The sequence below is a fragment of the Ranitomeya imitator genome, chromosome 1 (assembly GCF_032444005.1).
Source record: "Ranitomeya imitator isolate aRanImi1 chromosome 1, aRanImi1.pri, whole genome shotgun sequence".
In the NCBI taxonomy this organism is placed as follows: domain Eukaryota; kingdom Metazoa; phylum Chordata; class Amphibia; order Anura; family Dendrobatidae; genus Ranitomeya; species Ranitomeya imitator.
Window position 1 is genome coordinate 375,729,676 of NC_091282.1, and position 14,892 is coordinate 375,744,567.

Below are 14,892 nucleotides of genomic sequence, written 5' to 3' on the forward strand. Positions count from 1 at the left end.
CAAATATGTTAATATTTTTTTTTATTGCTTATTTTGAATGGGGCAAAAGGGGAGTGATTTGAACTTTAATTTTTTTTTTAATTTTTTTATATTTTTAAAAACTTTTTTTTTTACTTTTTGCATGCTTCAATAGTCTCCATGGCTGCGCTCATACCAATCTGGCAATAGCAAACATAGAGGTCTGCTGCAGACCTCTGGTTGTCATGCTGACCCATCGGTGACCCACATCATGTGACGGGGTCACCGATGGGCAAGATTAGTTAAATGTCAGAGATTAACAGAGGCATGTAACTAGTTAACAGTCGCAGGTGGATCGCGATTCCACCAACGGCTGTTGTGGGCACATGTTAGCTGTATAGATCACCTATTACGCCACATGTCAGAAAGTATTTAAAGGGACACTGTCACCTGAATTTGGAGGGAACAATCTTCCTCCGTAGTACACGCCTGCGCAAGGCAAGATAGTGGTAAAAGTTCTTTGATATGTCTTATGTTTATTTGTGACAATATCAGAAATTTGGAGAAAATTTTCACATTTTTAAACTTTTAATTTTTTTACCCAAATTTTGTACCCAAACTTCTAATTTTTGTAATTTAACTTAGAGATTTATGTCACGCAAGATTGCCTTGCGCAGGCGTGTAATATGGAGGACAGAGAATGAACTTCAATCCAATATTGCAGCCAGCATTCAGCCAGCGGGTAAGGAAAGGGTGAATCAAACACCTGAAAACCCCGCCTCCATGGCTGAAGATTGTTCCCTCCAAATTCAGGTGACAGTGTCCTTTTAAAGTCCTCAGACGATATGCGCTAGCCCATGAATGATCTTTCTGTGAAAAAATATTACCATTAAGCTTCTAATATCCAATGTGCATGGCCACTTTCAGGGAAAGATGTTTTATAAATACAAATCTCAGTGTTTGTAAAAAGTACTCTATATACCTGAATGGCCCTCAAGCGGTCAATGTTGCTACATGGGGTATATAAAGAATCTCTTGCAAATGCTGTAAAAAAAAACCAAAAAAACAAAGTACCGTAAATGTTAAATTGTTTGCCTTTTTACTGTTCATACTTGTTATTCCTATTACCGTATTTTCCAGCGTATAAGACGACTTTTTAACCCCTGAAAATCTTCTCAAAAGTCGGGGGTCGTCTTATACGCCGGGTACGGTGTGTGCAAAGAGCGGTCCTGGATGGTTCCCAGGGTCTGGAGGAGACTCTCCTCCAGACCCTGGGAACCATCCAGACAGCACACGCCGTGTAAGACCACACCCGGCGTATAAGATGACCCCCGTCTTATACGGCGAGTATATCCCAAACTCCATATTTTATATGGAAAAGTTGGGGGTCATCTTATACTCCCAGTCGTCTTATACACCAGAAAATATTGCATTTCTCTTTCCTAGCATTTTATAAGCTGGAGCAAAAAGATGTAATACATTCAGAAACATATTTTGAACACATTCTTATCCTATTTTTGCAAACGTATAAAACATAAATAATGCTCAAATGTATGACATTTCAACTTGTAGATACATTATTTTGAGTGGCTGAATTAACAAGTTTAACCTCTTCACAAAGCATTGGGCAGGGAAAGTTGATTTCTAGTGATGAGCGAATGTACTCTTACTTGAGATTTCCCGAGCTCACTCGGCTGACCTCCGAGTATTTTTTAGTGCTCGGAGATTGTGTTCATCGCCGCAGCTGAATGATTTACATCTGTTTGTCAGCATAAGTACATGTGGGGATTGCCTGGTTGCTAGGCAATCCTCACATGTAATCAAGCTGGCTAAAAGATGTAAATCATTCAGCTGCGGCGATGAACACTAAATCTCCGAGCACTAAAAAATACTCGGAGGTCACCCGAGCGTGCTCGGGATATCTCAAGTAACGAGTATATTCGCTCATCACTAGTATTGATGGGTTGACCTGACAGCAGGGGAGGATATACCACATGTGCAACCGATGCCGCTGCACCGGGGCCTGGAGCTGCAGGGCATCTAACACTGAGGGCAATCTGGTCTGTTTATCCGGCCCCAAGGCTCCGGGGGGGGGGGGGCCCTGGCCAGATTGCACTCATGTGCGGTGGGTATGGTGGGGAGAAAGCAATAATGAAGGTGATGGAGAGGGCAATGATAGGGGTGGTGGGGGAGAAGGCAATGATGGAGGTGATGGAGAGGGCAATGATGGGGTGGTGGGGGGAGAAGGCAATGATGGAGGTGAAGGACATGGCATTGATGGGGATGGTGGGGAGAAGGCAATGATGGAGGTGATAATGATTGGGTGGTGGGGGAGAAGGCAATGATAGAGGTGGTGGAGGGGACAATGTTGGGGTGGTGGGGGAGAAGCAATGATGGAGGTGAAGGAGAGGGCAATGATGGGGATGGTGGGGAGAAAGCAATGATGAAGGTGATGGAGAGGGCAATGATGGGGTGGTGGGGAGAAGGCAATGATGGAGGTGGCAATGATGGGGTGGTGGGGAGAAGGCAATGATGGAGAAGGCAATATTGGGGGTGGTGGGGGAGAAAGCAATGATGTAGGTGATGGAGAGGGCAAGGATGGGGATGGTGGGGGAGAAATCAATGATGGAGGTGATGGGGAGGGCAATAATGGGAGTGGTGGAGAGGGCAGTGATGAGGGTCGTGGAGAGGGCAATGATGGGGTGGTAGAGAGGGCAATGATAGGGGTGGTGGAGAAGGAAATAATGGAAACACAATAATTAACTAAAACAGAAACAGCTGTGCAGCAGGCGTGAAACTGAGTGAGGAACAGCCAAACTATGCTACAAAATTGAGGCTGTGAAAGACAGTTTAATGTCATAGGTCAAACACCATGGTAAGACTGAGCACAGCAACAAAGCACAAGGTAGTTATACCATATCAGCAAGGTTTCTTCAAGGAAAATATTCAGCTTTCAAGACATGCTGTTAAAGCTGTTTATAAGGAGCACCAAGTAATGTTAAGGCAGTTGTAGAGGACCATAATCTACGTGACAAGCCAAGGAGACTTTGTGCAGCAGACGTAAGACACATCATGCTTTTTTCCCTTCAAAATCAGTAGATATCCAGCAGTGCGATCAGCTGAGGACTGGCAGCAATCAGTGACAAGTTTGTCCAGAAGTGGTCATTATAGAAGAATTGCAGCCAAAAAGCCATATATTCAACATGGAAAAAAGGCCAACCGACTCAACCATACATGAAAACATAGGAACCGGAGTGCTGTGAAATGTCAGTCGTTCTGGACTGATGAGTCAATATGTGAAACATCTGGCTGGTACAGAAGGCAGTTTGTTCACCATAGGGTCTACAGGCAACAGCAATGCATTGTGGAAGTTCCTTGCGAGCTTGGGGCTGAATTTCAGCAAAGGGAGTTGGGGATTTGGTCAGGATTAATAGAATCATAGAATTGTACAGTTGGAAGGGACCTCCTGGGTCATCTAGTCCAACCCCCTGCTCAAAGCAAGATTCACTAAATCATCCCAGACAGATGTCTGTCCAGCCTCTGTTTGAAGACTTCCATGGAAGGAGAACTCACCACCTCTCGTAGCAGCTTGTTCCACTCATTGATCACCCTAACTGTCAAAAAGTTTTTCTAATATCTAATATGTGTCTCCTCCCATTCAGTTTCATACCATTGCTTCTAGTCTTTCCTTGTGCAAATGAGAATAAAGATGATCTTTTTACAATGTGACAGTCCTTGAGATATTTGTAGACAGCTATTAAGTCTCATCTCAGCCTTCTTTTTTGCAAGCTAAACATTCCCAAATCCTGTAACCGTTCCTCATAGGACATGGTTCACAGACTGGTCACCATTCTGGTCGCTCTTCTCTGAAGTTGCTCGAGTTTGTTGATATCTTTCTTAAAATGTGGTGCCCAACACTGGACACAGTATTCCAGGTGAGGTCTGACCAAAGAGGAGTAGAGGGCAATAATGACTTCACGTAATCTATACTGTATGCTTCTGTTAATACATCCCAGAATTGCATTTGCCTTTTTTGCTGCTGCATCACACTGTTGACTCATGTTCAGTTTATGATCTATTAGTATGCCCAAGTCTTTTTCACATATGCTGTTAATGTCCTCAACGCTAAGAAATACAAGCATGAAATTATCCATCATGCAATGCCATCAGGGATGCATCTGATTGGCTCCAAATGTATTCTGCAGCAAGATAATAATCCCACACATACAGTACAACCAATATCACAAAAATACTATCTTCAATGTAAAGAACAAGGATTCTAGGAAATGATGATATGGCCACCACAGAGCCCTAATCTTAACCCCTTCACTACCTGGCAATTTTCCATTTTCTCCTCCCCTCCTTCCAAGAGCCATAACTTTTTTATTGTTCTGGCCATATAGCCATGTGAGGGCACACTTTTTGAGAGACAACTTATACTTTTGAACAACACATTAAGTTTACCAGACAGTATGAGGAAAAAAAAATAAAAAACGTTTGATTTTTTTAAAATTTACCATGTTCACTATATGGTAAAACTGACTTGGCAATGTGATTCTCCAGTTCAGTACGAGTACATAGATACCAAACATGTATAGTGGTGAACATTGTTTCAAAAATTTGTAAAACAAAATATCAAATTTTTATTTTTGTTGTCATTTTCTGAGATCCATAATGTTTCCATTTTTTTGGGATGTAAGGCTATGTAATGGCTTACGATCCAATACAAGAAATGAGGGCACTCACCAGTCTTCACCGTGATTCGTACTTTATTAATAGATACAACTTGTTAAAAATCCATGGCCGGAGTTGAATGAGCCGTAGCTCGTGTGAGCAGGGGGGGTCAGGACGACAATCGTTTCGCGCTGTGCTTGCGCTTCAACAGGTCAGTTTGTGGCAAGATCAGGTGGCGGAAATATAGTGCCGAACCAGACACCTCCCCCTCCACATTCCCTGAACCCTCCCACAACTAAAACACAATCATATAAAAGCACACTTAAAAACAACTGTAACAAGTATGACAAAAGAACAGAATAATTACATATGTCTTATACATATTACTAATGCTGACTGGTATCGCAAAGATAATATTAATATTTTTTATATTTTCATAGGAGTCATAAAGATCAATCTAATATATATATATATATATATATATATATATATATATATATATATATATATATTTTTTTTTTTTTTTTAACCCAAAATCAGAGAACTAGTCTGTCACAAAAATATCGACAGGTCAACCCTGTCATTGAACCCTAATGGTCCCATTGCATTGCTGTGCATAATCCATTTTGCCTCACACCTGAGGAGTAAATTATTTAAATCTCCCCCTCTGGCTGGCAAGTTCACTTTCTCAATGCCTGCAAATGTTAAATCTTCTGTCCTGCCTCCATGCCGCTCTTTCATGTGCGTGATCAACCTCGGTACACCTTTTCCTGTTATTATGGATCTACAATGTTCACGGAATCGCACGTGTAATGATCTTATGGTTTTCCCTATATAATAGTGTCTGCAGGGACAACAAATCACATAAACCACATTATTTGTCTTACATGTAATAAAATCATTCACTACATGTTCTACCGCTCCCATATGTAACACCCGGTCCGTAATGTGCTGTCTGCAATGTGAACAGTGTCCACATTTAAAGTTCCCTTTCAGGACCATAGCTTGCAACCAGTTCGGATGCGGTTTACTAATGCGATTTTTCACTAATTTGTCCCTTAATCTGACACTCCGTCTGTTCGATATCAAAGGGCCTCTAGCTACAACTTCTGTCAAGTCTTTGTCACGTCCCAAAATATACCAATTCTTTTTAATGGCTAGTCTGATTTGCTGATCCATGTTGTTATATGCAAAGCAAAAGGTAAATCTTTTTTCTGCCTTGCAATTCTTACTAGAAACTTTAAACTCACTGTCAGTATTTCTCTCCTTAGTCACTTTCTCTCTCGCTGATTCTAATAATTTGCGTGGGTAACCCCTTTGTTCGAATCTATGCTGCATTTCGTTTGACTGACGTTCATAACCATCATTGGTGTTATTTAATCTACTCACTCTCAGAAACTGACTGCAAGGTAGTGCACGTTTAGTGTGTACTGGATGGTAGCTATCAAAATGCATCATCATGTTTGCTGCTACTGGTTTACGGTACATCGAAGTACAAATTTTGTCATTATTTATTTCCATTAAGACGTCCAGAAATTCTAACCGATGCCCTCCAAAAACCGATGTGAATACCATGTTCATGCTGTTTTTGTTATTTAAGTGAGTCACGAACTCATTAAATGTTTTTTCGCTGTCGTCCCAAATGATCACTATATCATCAATATATCTTTGGTAAAATTTGATGTGTCGCATAAAGACATTGTCATCCGCATAGATGTAATTCTCCTCGAACAAGGCCAAAAATAAATTAGCAAAAGTACATGCTACCGGAGTACCTATCGCGGTCCCCACTAATTGAACGTACCAATCCTCCATAAACGTAAAAGCATTATGGGTTAAAATAAAATATAATCCTTCACAGATGAATCTGATAAACTCCTGACTCTTATCTGTAGTGCACAAAATCTGTTTAATAGCCTCTACTCCACTTTTCTGGGGGATCCTCGTATATAAACTTTCTACGTCTATCGATGCCAAGGAATAATTGTCCTGCCATTGAAAATCATGTATACTTTCAAGGAAAGCATTAGTATCTTTAAGGTACGCCGGAACATCTTTCAGTAACGGCCGTAATAACCAATCGATATACTGGGATAGGGGCTCAGTGAGCGACCCTATCCCAGATACGATCGGTCGCCCCGGTGGACACTGGACAGACTTGTGCACTTTAGGAATATGGTACCAGTGGGGTCTGGTAGGGTACTCCGGTAGCAACCTTTCCGCTTTTCTCTGGGTAATTATGCCCGATTCTACATACTTTCTTAGGAATGATCTCAATTCCGTTTTGTATTTAATCAAGGGGCTCGCGGGGAGAGATCTATATACAGCCTCATCTGACAATTGTCTTACTGCTTCAGCAACATAATAGGATTTAGTAAGTAAAACTATTTTGCCTCCTTTATCCGCAGCCTGGGAGCTTTCTAGGTAAATTCCCACGATCTATGAACAGCCAGCAGAGGGCGCCTCACCGCAAATGAAGCTAAATATAGCTCATTGATCTATATTTAGACTCATTCCCCGGGGTTTTGCAGCGAGGAGTAGCATTGCATTAGCAAAGCTCCTTGCTGCAAAATGTTTTAACCCCTTCAGAAGGATTTACATCGTTGGACGTTACAGATCTGCGGAGGGTAAGTATATTGTTGGTTTATTATGTTTTTTCTTTCACAGAACGAGGGTCTTCAGTGACTGGATTGGGCGTAGAATAAAATACTCCAACAACCATTGTTTTTATTTCATTAAAATAATTTTTAATAATGTGTTTGTGTTTTATTTAACCCTTTACTACAATTGGATTAATAATGGATAGGTGTCATAATTGACGCCTCTCCATTATTAATTAGGCTTAATGTCACCTTACAATAGCAAGGTGGCATTAACCCTTCATTACCCCATATCCCACCGCTACACGGGAATGGGAAGAGAGTGGCCAAGTGCCAGAATAGGCGCATCTTCCAGATGTGCCTTTTCTGGGGTGGCTGGGGGCAGATATTTTTAGCCAGGGGGGGGGCCAATAACCATGGACCCTCTCCAGGCTATTAATATCTGCCCTCAGTCACTGGCTTTACTACTCTGGCGGAGAAAATTGCGCGGGAGCCCACGCCAATTTTTTCCGCCATTTAACCCTTTATTTTAAGAGCTAGAACGGCCAAATTTTGCAGATACACACTACTGACATTAGTAGTGTGGAATCTGCAAAAAAAATGGAGAGAAGACATGGTTTACTGTATGTAAACCATGTCTCAAATCATGTCGGGTTTTAGGAAGGAGAAAGAAAAAGCCGGTAATTGAATTACCGGCTTTCAAGCTGTCTAGCGCTGGAATAAATAGTAATATATATACATATATGTGTCTCACTGACATATATATATATATATACCTATTCTATGTGTACACATTTATTCTACCTATTCTACTGTAAGCTGTCAGTGTGATTTTACTGTACACCGCACTGAATTACCGGCTTTTCTCTCTAACAGCGCTGCGTATTTCTCGCAAGTCACACTGCTTGTCCGTGTGTAATCCGTATTTTTCACGCTTCCATAGACTTTCATTGGCGTATTTCTTGCGCAGTACGGTGACAAACGCAGCATGCTGCGATTTTGTACGGCCGTAGAAAGCCGTATAATACTGATCAGTAAAATACAGCAGATAGGAGCAGAGGCATAGAGAATAATTGTGCCGTATTTTTTGCGAGTTTTACGGACGTAGTTTCTGCGCTCTTACGTCCGTAAAACTCGCATGTGTGACGCCGGCCTAAAGGGCCAATAGTACAAGGGACCTCTCCCTCCAATGCATTGACAACCTCAGCTTTATTACAAAATGCTTTGAACAAATGAATTTTCCTAATGGATTTGAACAAGTCAATCTTGAAATCAGTCATGTTGAAATCTTGCGGGATACAATATCCCAAACCTTTCGACAAAAGTGACAACTGAGCTGGAGATAATACATGGTCAGTCAGATTAATGACTATATCCTCAGCTGGACTCTCTAATATCTCCGAGACCAGGCTACATGTTTCCGCTTGTGCTGTTTTCTTATGGCACCTCTTCCTTCTGCCCCTCCGGATCTTTCTTCTAAAGGGGTTGATGCCTCTAAGTTTTCATTTGGTGTCGGTAACGTTTCCAAAGAACTTGCAGAAGTGCCAGCTCCATCACTCAGACTCGTTTCTGATTCTGTGGTCAGATAATCTTTTTTACGATATTGGTTCCTGTTCACATTCCTTTTCCTCCACTGCGGGGTGTTATCATTTCTGCCGGTGTGATCCTTAGCATTGGACCAGGAAAAAATCCGACCTGTGTCGAAGTCGATCTTCTCTCTCACAAATTTATCTCTTTTTCTTTGTCTAACATTCACCTGAATGGGTGTTAATTTATTGTCCAGTTTTTTATTAAAAATAGTCCATTGACTTTCAGATAGTCTCGATTTCAATTCTGTTTGAGATTTAATAAAATCTTTATTTAATACCTCATAATTTTGCAAATTTGTTTTTAAAACCAAAGCCAGCAACTCTTGGGAGCATTTTAACATAATGCTTTCCCACTCCTTGCGGAAAGCAGTATTGTCACTGTGTTGAGATATCTGTTTCCAGACTCTTAGTCCTCGTGGGACTCGTCCATTATCGCAATATGATTTCAGAGATTTATTAGTCCAAAATAATTTAATCTCTTTTTCAGCCAAATTAGTCATTTGATGTTCTAAAGCTTTAGTGCTTAATGACTGAATACCCTCCACCTGCTCACACTCTTGGAAGTAACTATCAACATCTTCACGGCCGGCTTGTAACCCCAATTTGGGTTGTGCAGTAGTCAAATCCATATGTTCCATCTGATGAATGGATCCAAATAGGATGCACACCTGCGGATATAGCCTCAGATGTGCTCAACTCGGTCAGTGTGCTACTGAGATATAATCAAAAAACAACAAGAGCCGGAGAAACAACACGCCGAGCGGCACTATCCTCGATGGCTTAAAACATCTGACAGGCTGTGTCAACAGATCTGACAAATAGAAGCACAACTCCAACGAATCCTGACTTCGGGTGCTCCCCAGAAAAAACAGTGTTCAATACGATCAATACAAGAAATGAGGGCACTCACCAGTCTTCACCGTGATTCGTACTTTATTAATAGATACAACTTGTTAAAAATCAATGGCCGGAGTTGAATGAGCCGTAGCTCGTGTGAGCAGGGGGGGTCAGGACGACGATCGTTTCGTGCTGTGCTTGCGCTTCAACAGGTCAGTTTGTGGCAAGATCAGGTGGCGGAAATATAGTGCCGAACCAGACACCTCCCCCTCCACATTCCCTGAACCCTCCCACAACTAAAACACAATCATATAAAAGCACACTTAAAAACAACTGTAACAAGTATGACAAAAGAACAGAATAATTACATATGGCTTATACATATTACTAATGCTGACTGGTATCGCAAAGATAATATTAATATTTTTTATATTTTCATAGGAGTCATAAAGATCAATCTAATATATATATATATATATATATTTTTTTTTTTTTTTAACCCAAAATCAGAGAACTAGTCTGTCACAAAAATATCGACAGGTCAACCCTGTCATTGAACCCTAATGGTCCCATCGCACTGCTGTGCATAATCCATTTTGCCTCACACCTGAGGAGTAAATTATTTAATTAGTAATTAGTAATATGTATAAGCCATATGTAATTATTCTGTTCTTTTGTCATACTTGTTACAGTTGTTTTTAAGTGTGCTTTTATATGATTGTGTTTTAGTTGTGGGAGGGTTCAGGGAATGTGGAGGGGGAGGTGTCTGGTTCGGCACTATATTTCCGCCACCTGATCTTGCCACAAACTGACCTGTTGAAGCGCAAGCACAGCGCGAAACGATCGTCGTTCTGACCCCCCCTGCTCACACGAGCTACAGCTCATTCAACTCCGGCCATGGATTTTTAACAAGTTGTATCTATTAATAAAGTACGAATCACGGTGAAGACTGGTGAGTGCCCTCATTTCTTGTATTGGATCGTATTGAACACTGTTTTTTCTGGGGAGCACCCGAAGTCAGGATTCGTTGGAGTTGTGCTTCTATTTGTCGGATCTGTTGACACAGCCTGTCAGATGTTTTAAGCCATCGAGGATAGTGCCGCTCGGCGTGTTGTTTCTCCGGCTCTTGTTGTTTTATGTAATGGCTTATTTTTGTGCCCTGCGCTCTCTTTTTTACTGATACCATTTTGAGGTACATACAATGTTTTAATTGCCTCTTATAGCATTTTATTGCAATGTTTTATTGCAAGAGACTTCTTTTCCCAAAGTCCAGACAATTTTAAAGTGATTGATTTTGATCCTAGCTTGGCAAAATGATCGAAAACACACATCTAAGGCTACATTCACACTTGCGTATCGGAGCTATGTGGACAGCTGTGAACTTCCTCCCTGAAGCTCCACCCACTTCAGCACTTCTTCCGTTTAGGTCCGCCTACTTATGCATGCGTCCTGCGTACGTATATTTAACATTGGGTATGCAGGACATGCAGATGTATGCGGATGCTTCGTTGTGACGCGCCCGACGACCGCACGGGAATGCAACAAAACTCCAAAACTGGATTAAAAACTGAGAACAAGGAGTAAATGTGACAGGGTCACTGACACAGTGTATGAAGGGAGATATGTGTCACTGCATGTGCTGTTAGCTAATCTTTTGCCAAGACGTTCAGCCATTACAGGACATTATCGGTGGCAGAATACTGCGCATATTAGCGTCAGTGATGTAAAACCAGAATAGTTTTCCTACCGCACATTATGTGTTGAGAGGGTTAAGGTATGTTACGGGCTGGTTTTAGTGGACTTCCATAGAGCGAGAGGGAGGGGTTCCACCGTATCTCCACCTGCAGAGTCCTGACAGGACCTGTGTGATGTCAAGGTCATGTGATCATCATATGGGGTGTTAAATACCTGGCCATGAGAGTCAGTGGGTGTCGTGTTTTGGGAGAGCAGGAACTCCCAGACAGCTCCCAGAGGAGCTAAGAACTTTGTGGGTTAACTGCAGGTGACCCTGGAGGGAATGGACTGGGTTTTGTTTGTATTAGGCCGGCCTCACACTAGAGAGTTTTACGGACGTAAGAGCGCAGAAACTACATCCGTAAAACTCGCATAAAATACGGCACAATTATTCTCTATGCCCCTGCTCCTATCTGCCGTATTTTCCTGATCAGTATTATACGGCTTTCTACGGCCGTAGAAAATCGCAGCATGTTGCGTTTGTCACCGTATTGCGCAATTAAAACGTCAATGAAAGTCTATGGAAGCCCCAAAAATACGGATTACACACGGACCAGCAGTGTGACTTTGCAAGGAATACGCAGCGGTGTTAGAGAGAAAAGCCGGCAATTCAGTGCGGTGTACAGTAAAATCACACTGACAGCTTACAGTAGAATAGGTAGAATAAATGTGTACACATAGAATAGGTATATATATATATATATATATATATATATATACATATATATATATATATGTCATTGAGACACATATATGTATATATATTACTAGATTGTGGCCCGATTCTAACGCATCGGGTATTCTAGAATATGCATGTGCCCGTAGTATATGGACAATGATGATTCCAGAATTCGCGGCAGACTGTGCCCGTCGCCGATTGGTCGAGGCAACCTTTATGACATCATCGTCGCCATGGCAACCATTATGACATCTACGTCGATACTGTGCCCGTTGCTGATTGGTCAAGGCCTGGCGGCCTCGACCAATCAGAGACGCGGGATTTCCAGGACAGACAGACAGACAGACAGACAGACAGAAAAACCCTTAGACAATTATATATATAGATTACTTCATCCAGCGCGATATAGCAGAAAGCCGGTAATTCAATTACCGGCTTTTGCTTTCTCCTTCCTAAACCTGACATGATATGAGACCTGGTTTACATACAGTAAACCATCTCATATCCCCATTTTTTTTTGCATATTCCACACTACTAATGTCAGTAGTGTGTCTATGCAAAATTTGGCCGTTCTAGCTAGTAAATTAAAGGGTTAAATGGCGGAAAAATTGGCGTGGGCAATTTTCTCCGCCAGAGTAGTAAAGCCAGTGACTGAAGGCAGATATTAATAGCCTGGAGAGGGTCCATGGTTATTGGCCCCCCCCTGGCTAAAAACATCTGCCCCCAGCCACCCCAGAAAAGGCACATCTGGAAGATGCGCCTATTCTGGCACTTGGCCACTCTCTTCCCATTCCCGTGTAGCGGTGGGATATGGGGTAATGAAGGGTTAATGTCACCTTGCTATTGTAAGGTGACATTAAGCCAAATTAATAATGGAGAGGCGTCAATTATGACACCTATCCATTATTAATCCAATACTAGTAAAGGGTTAAAAAAAAAACACACACATTATTAAAAATTAATTTAATGAAAAAATCACAAAGGTTGTTGTATTAATTTATTCTACTCTCAATCCACTCACTGAAGACCCTCGATCTGTAAATAAAAAAAAAAAAATAAACCAACAATATACATACCTTCCGAGGATCTGTCACGTCCAACGATGTAAATCCATCTGAAGGGGTTAAAATATTTTGCAGCCACGAGCCACGTTGCTTTGCTAATGCAACGTTGCTCATGTCTGCAAAACCCCGGAGAATGTAGGTAAAGTAGGTCATTGACCTATATTTACCTGCATTTGCGGTGAGGCGCCCTCTGCTGGCTGTTCCTAGATCGTGGGAACTTTCCTAGAAAGCTCCCTGGCTCGAGATCATAAGAGGGCGCCCTCTGCTGGTTGTCCTCATATGAACTCGAGCCAGGGAGCTTTCTAGGAAAGTTCCCACGATCTAGAAACAGCCAGCAGAGGGCGCCTCACCGCAAATGCAGGTAAATATAGGTCATTGACCAACTTTACCTACATTCTCCGGGGTTTTGCAGACATGAGCAACGTTGCATTAGCAAAGCTCGTGGCTGCAAAATATTTTAACCCCTTCAGATGGATTTACATCGTTGGATGTGACAGATCCTCGGAAGGTATTTATATTGTTGGTTTATTATTTTTTTTTTATTTACAGATCGAGGGTCTTCAGTGAGTGCATTGAGAGTAGAATAAATTAATACAACAACCTTTGTGATTTTTTCATTAAATTAATTTTTAATAACGTGTGTGTGTTTTTTTTAACCCTTTACTAGTATTGGATTAATAATGGATAGGTGTCATAATTGACGCCTCTCCCTTATTAATTTGGCTTAATGTCACCTTACAATAGCAAGGTGACATTAACCCTTCATTACCCCATATCCCACCGCTACACGGGAATGGGAAGAGAGTGGCCAAGTGCCAGAATAGGCGCATCTTCCAGATGTGCCTTTTCTGGGGTGGCTGGGGGCAGATGTTTAGCCAGGGGGGGGGCCAATAACCATGGACCCTCTCCAGGCTATTAATATCTGCCCTCAGTCACTGGCTTTACTACTATGGCGGAGAAAATTGTGCGGGAGCCCACGCAATTTTTTTCCGCCATTTAACCCTTTAATTTACTAGCTAGAACGGCCAAATTTTGCATAGACACACTACTGACAGTAGTGTGGAATATGCAAAAAAAATAGGGATATGAGATGGTTTACTGTATGTAAACCAGGTCTCATATCATGTCGGGTTTAGGAAGGAGAAAGCAAAAGCCGGTAATTGAATTACCGACTTTCTGCTATAGCGCGCTGGATGAAATATTAATATATATACATATATGTGTCTACTGACAACAAGGCTCTGTTAATTTGGCTGAACCCTGCCAAGGTTTATGCTATCCACAATAAACCAACAGGTGATCTCTAGCAGAACAGTTCCTGCATCTACCTGGAAAAGCAGCTGAGTGTATCAACCCCTTACAATATATATAAAAGATAAGTAAAACAGTTAGAGTCTTTTAAAGCAAAGGTCAGGCAGGTATTTCGCCTTGGCTTCCTCATGTTCATGGCCCCTGAGGAAGCCAATGCGCGTTGGGGCTGTTTGCATGCCACCATTTATGACTGGATATGGGTAAGAGTCTCTATTTGTATGTTGGGATTGTGTCACTGTAAATTTAGTCTACAGCACATGTGTTAAATGAATTATTCCTTTACTATGTACAGTAGTGATACCTTGCCCTCCCTACTTTCTCCGAGATACGTGACTTTAAAGTTTACCTAAGCACTATGTACTTTTTTAAATTGTACTTTACATTCCCCCAGTAAGTGATGTACATGCTCTTTTCTACCTGACCTTTGCTTTAAAAGACTCTGTGAC

At 41.6% G+C, this 14,892-nt stretch overlaps 1 long non-coding RNA gene across 1 annotated transcript in view; it reads right to left on the bottom strand.

The window, feature by feature from the left end:
• Nucleotides 1–14,892, bottom strand: part of LOC138657810 (uncharacterized) — a 438,853-nt gene that overhangs the window by 52,803 nt on the left and 371,158 nt on the right. Inside the window, exon 9 of the long non-coding RNA XR_011317198.1 lies at nucleotides 941–1,002. This is a non-coding gene — a long non-coding RNA (uncharacterized lncRNA). The remainder of the gene's footprint in view (nucleotides 1–940; nucleotides 1,003–14,892) is intronic.